The sequence below is a fragment of the Marmota flaviventris genome, chromosome 3 (genome assembly GCF_047511675.1).
Source record: "Marmota flaviventris isolate mMarFla1 chromosome 3, mMarFla1.hap1, whole genome shotgun sequence".
NCBI lineage: Eukaryota > Metazoa > Chordata > Mammalia > Rodentia > Sciuridae > Marmota > Marmota flaviventris.
In genome coordinates this window covers 171,295,758-171,301,399 of record NC_092500.1, presented here as the reverse complement: position 1 = coordinate 171,301,399, position 5,642 = coordinate 171,295,758, and the positions used below count along the sequence as shown (strand labels likewise).

The window sequence follows — 5,642 nt, the reverse complement described above, 5'->3', positions numbered from 1 at the left end:
AATTACCTCATCCACTGCTACCACAGACAAGACTCAGAAATAGAGTGGCTGCCTCTCCATCAACCAAGGGCTCAGAGGAGGGCTGACAATGTATTATTTTTGTTTGTTTTGTTTCTTAACCACAAAATCAGAAAGTTCCTCTTTGAGCCAAAGGCCATCAGTAGCCTATATAGAGTGCTTGCCAAAGTCGAGAAGAGTCAGGAGACACTTTGACCTTCCTTCCCCCACTTCTCTCCCTAACTTCAGGCTGCAGCTCTGTCTGCAAACCCAATTCCACTTCAGACCTTAGGTATTGGGTGGCCACTCTGTGATCTCACATTGTGGTGGCAGAGATGAGAGTTTCTGCCTCAAAAGGCTTGACAATCTAGCAAAACATACAACTAAGTGCAAAAGAAGACGAATATTGAACAGAATTGCTAAGCACCAGTGCTAGCTGCAAAGTCAAGGCTGATGGATGAAACACTGTCCTGCCCACTGCAGGACTGAGAACCGGGGACTCGTACCACCCCTGATAGGGCCTTTGGAGCCAGACAACGATTTGCTGGGAGAGAAGGGTACCTGCAGTGGCGCAGGTTTCTCATCAGTGAAATAGTCATGAGCCTGTGCTAGGCAGGGTCAGAATCTAAGTCCCACCTCCTTCCTCACCAAACTTTTTTCCTTCCTTGGTCTTTCTTTGCTAACATAGCATTCATGATACGACTATCAGTTCTCCTCTAAGTATTACTATAGCTGCATGACCAAGTTTTGATATGTAGTATTTTGATGTTAATTAATAATTTACAATGTGACTTCTTTTTGAATTAAGAATTATTAGAAATGGGGTTTTTTTGACTGTGGGGAGAAAGTGTGTGAATTTTGAGAGGGAAGAGGGGCTGATGATTTTCACTAACTTTTACTGCTGTCAAATGACACAGTATGTATAACATCACATCTGAGCATTTGTTGAGACTTCGTTTGTGGATAGGACATAATCAAGTTTCACAAACATCCCACGTATATGCAAAAAGAAAGTGATTTTTCTTATGATTGATAAGAGGTTTTCCAAACTTGTCTGTTGGAATGAGCTTGACCGTGGTGTTCTTCCAATACCCCATGGCATTTCCAATTTTTTAAAATCAACTACCAAAAGAAGAACACGAAGATGTCTTCTTGTGTTTCCCTTTGTCACTTCTCCCTAAAGGTGCTGCGTTGCTGTTGTCTGGCTTTGTCTTGCCTCCTGCTTTTCTGTTGTGAAGCTCTGCTGGGGGCTAGCCCCTTTAGGATTGTCCCTCCATTGTTCTTGGTGCACCGGCCATCTTGATCAGCAGCAGCTCTTTTATTTCATTTGACATGAACAAGCAGCACCAGTTTTCTTTTGGTTAGTATTTCATGTCACCACTATTCCCATCCTTTTTGTTTCCTGTTTTTTATGCCCTTCTTGTAAACAATTTATAGCTAGATTTTATTTCGGGTCCAGCTATATTTATTTCCTTCAACCTCTACTACGCAATCATAATAATATTCTTACGTCTTATCTAAAAGTTTTAGGTATTAATTTCCAGAAGCTATTCTGATTTCTTATTACCAGGAAGGAAGGTCCTTGGACCCTGTTAATTAAGAAGATTTATAAGGATATTTTTTATAACATTCTCTTCCCTAGGATGTTAAAAATTGGACCTTCCTCTCAGTGGGTCTGTTTGTTCCATCACATCAAAGAAGCCCTTAATTTAACCTTGTCTCTCCCAGACATCCCCAAAGAAGTTCACATCCACAGCCAAATTCTTCAGTTTCTCCACTTATAATCCATCATACTGGAAATGAATCAATGCTAAGGTGAATACTGAAGGGAGTTACCTCCTTGAAAACAGACCTTGAAGTTTGAGGCTCAGGTCTCCAAAAGAAAGAAAATTCCTTAGGTCTTCCAAAAAAAAAAAAAAGAAAGAAAGAAAAGTGGTTACAATTGGCCCTCAGAACATTGGGGACTTTCCCTAGGTCTCATCAAGAACGATTATACCTATGGCCCTCCTTGCCAAGAGCTTTCTTTTTCTTCTTCCTCTTCCTTCTTTGCTTTCTATCTTTCTTCTTTGTAAAAATGTCTTTAGCAAATATTTATTGAGCACATACTACAACATGGCCATCAGTTAAGTGCTTTATACATGGTGTCATTATATCCTGACAGTGACTCTATACCATAGGTATAACGTTGTCCTTCTGAAAAAGAACTACTAAAAGTTTGAGGTCCTTCCAGAGCTGGGCTGTGGCCTAGGAGAGAAGAAAGTAAAGAAATCTCCCAACAGAAAATCCACCCCCTCCCCCTCTGACTTCCTCCACAGTGTGCAACATTTAGTCTTTGACTTCAGGCCACCTGATAAGCTTCTGTCCTTGGGCAGGCAAGGAAGGGAATGTCACCCCTCCAAGCTTCAGCTTCCTCCCCTTCAGCTCTAAGACTCTCTCTGGTCTCTGAGCACACCATATGCAATGGGCCCAAGACTGCTGGCCAGTTGGGAGGGCAAAGTCCCCCCCACCCACCTGCTCCAGCTCCTTTCCAAGGGAAGATTCGAGGGTTCTGGAATTCAGGAGGTGGTGAGAGCTACGCGGCTCCCTATTCCTTAGGTGCCTGATGCAATCCTTGCAATGCCTATTCAGGATAACGTAACCCTTCCTCAGGCAGCACCTCTGCTCAGGCTGGAGCCGGCCGTGAACCACACAGCAAGGCCTGGGGAACAAAATCACATGGCACCCAAGTTTACCTGCTGGCTCCCGACCTCCTCTTTTTTGTGGGGAGTGGAGGGGCTGACAGGAGCAGTGGTCCTCAGAGCTCATCCTGGTCCCTCTTTTGGAGAAAAGGCAAAAGGGCTGAGAAACACAAAACTGCCTTTCGCTAGATGTTCTCTCAGTTAACACCGGCTCTGCAATGCCAGCAAGACCAGCATCCCCATGCCGCGTGGGGAAAACTGGCAGAGTCACCGAGTAGGTAGGTGCTGGAGCTGGGATAGGCTCACATCTGTCTTGGCCCCAAGGCCCATGACTGCTCTCCTATAGGGGTGCCCCGTATAGTGGAAAAGGACAAGGAACTCATTCTCAAGCAGCATCCAGTCTCCTACAAGCACCCATGGCTCACCTGCCTACAAGTTCCCAGAATGTTGTTCACTGATGATTAAGCCTTTTAAAAATTCCTTTTAGCTTTGCGCAGTGGCAGTATTGTAGCCAATGAGGTTTATCCGAGGCGCGATTATTGCTAATTAAAAATTCCTTTAAGAGAACAGCATCTTTGGCTGGGGTTGTGGCTCAGTGGTAGAGCACTTGCCTTACACATGTGAGACACTGGGTTCGATCCTCAGCATCACAAAAAAATAAACAAAATAAAGGTATTTTGTCCATCTATAACTAAGAGAGAGAGAGACAACAGCATCTTGAGGTGCCAGTTGCTAAGTTGAGATGTTGCTCTCCCATATGAGGAATCAGGAGGGGGTCTCAGAAGGTGGGGGCAGAGGAGAAAACAAAGAGAAGGTGGGGGCAGTGGGTGAGGGAGTGGAAAGAGCCTCTGCCCTCCATTTATCAGAGAGGGAGGGATTAAACCTTCGGGGTGGAAAGTGACTTGTCCAATGTCATGATCTGGAGCAAACCCAGAACTAGAACTTAGGCCCTTGCCTCCCCAGCTGTAGCCCCACACCACAGAGCATTTCGCCAGCACAGTGGCTCACTTTATTAGACAGGGAGCTCTCCTGGTAATACCGTGGCTGCTGACATATGACTAGTAAGGAATTTGAAGTGAAATGCCATCTTTTCCGGTCCTAGGGCAGCTCAACAGATTAAAAATACGTATTGGGGCTGGGAGTGTAACTCAGTGGTGCAGTGTGTGATTAGCATGCCACAGGCCCTGGGTTCAATCCCCAGCACCCAAAACAATAAAAATAAAAGCAGTCATTAACAGAGAAACAAACCCCATCAGAGCACAATCCCCATCCGTCTTTTTTATTTGCCTGTACCTTGTCTATCATTTGCTTCAGTCATTCATTTCATTTTATATCATGTAGTGTCAGCTCAGGGGTAGCTGACCAGGCACCGAAAACAGGGTGCATCTCTGCCAAGCAGGGGGTCTTGCCTCATCAGCCCTGCTGCAGAGTTAGACTGATGCAGGAGCTCACCCAGAAGCAAGTGCAAGTATATTCACCTTGATTTACAGCCTGCCACCCTCAGAATTTCCCCGGGCACTCTGCACCCAAACGGGCTGCTAAATTCTCAGTTTGCTGACACCCCTCCCCTTCCCCACCCCAGGTGGCGGAATGCTGTGACTGTTGTTAAGATGCTGTTTAAATGCAGAACGTTATTATCACTATATATCACTGCGATCGGCTTTCTGGGTCGTTCGGAGGATGTCAGAATGATGCAAGTCAACATTTTTATTATTTAGGATACAGTATACTAAGTTTATGTTGATTACCCTGAGTATCATCTTTGAAAGATAACTAGCATTAGAGTGTTGATAATGCTCCACTTTTGCAATCATATTTGCATAGTGTACAACACAGTTTAGCAGAAAAAATGATCTTAAGTGGTGTTTTTCATCTGCTCTGTCAGCCTCGCCCTGCCCGCCTCAACTGGGTGCATGCGGCAGGACAAACACAGTTTTTTTTTTATATTGGTTTTACATTATATAATGTTATTCGTGTTCCTTCTGGAAGGCTGCAGTACGGACTTATATCAGAAAAAGCAGAGTCTCTGGGGCTGGCCAGACCTGGATTCCGATTCCAGTTGGGACACTGGAGAAAGTCACTTAACCATTAGGCAAAGCAAGCACCGCTTTGTAAAACGAGGCTATCCTGGCTGCGAGATTACAGATCCTAAAGAAAAACCTGTAACTAGCACCGTGCCTGGCCCAGGGCTGCAGTGCAGAGACGCCCTTTGTCTTCCGCACCGTGCTCTGAGATGCCCACTTACTGCAATTTGAAATTCAAGACTGCAAGGAAACCCACATTCCCCGCACTGTACTTCCAGCCGACAATCTTTTGGCCCCCAGCAGTGTTATATATGCAGATAATCTGTTTGATGCTGCCGAACACAGAAGGGACACTGATTTTATTTTATGTACAATAGTTAGATGTCTCCCGAGTGCCGGCTACTGGGAAATAAATATTCTAGATTTCATCTATTCATTCATTCATTACAAACAAGCTATCCTCCAAATGATCCCCCTCCTTCTCCCTTTTTCCCTGTACCTTTTTACTTTTTTTTTTTTTTATTTTCTTACAACCCCCTAGGCTTAGTACAGTCTTTTTGCCCAATTGGATGCTATTTTTCATTTTTGTCTTGTCACCACCTAATGTCCAAATTTATTTAAATCATCCTCAGACACAAACCTACAAGATATGAATCACATTTGAGGTTTTTTTCTTTCTGACTTGTCAGCTGTCTCACTTATGATTGACAAGATTTCCATTTCAAGTCATTTCTACTAATTCTGCTTCAAATCTGTATATTTAATGAACACACCAATTGGCACCTCGTTATCAGTCAGGGCCATTTTTCCAAGTGTAATGCACTGATTTTATAATTTGTCGTGCATGGTGGCTGCCTTTAAATGAAATTCAAAGAAAGCGTTGTCCTGTTTGTAGTCAAACCATATCTGGCACATGAATACAATCATTAGACCCTCCCCATGG

At 44.1% G+C, this 5,642-nt stretch overlaps 1 pseudogene; it reads left to right on the top strand.

Moving 5' to 3' along the window:
* Window positions 1–3,160: 3,160 nt before the first annotated feature.
* LOC139705286 (U4 spliceosomal RNA) lies at window positions 3,161–3,269 on the top strand (annotated as a pseudogene).
* The last annotated feature ends 2,373 nt before the right edge of the window (window positions 3,270–5,642 follow it).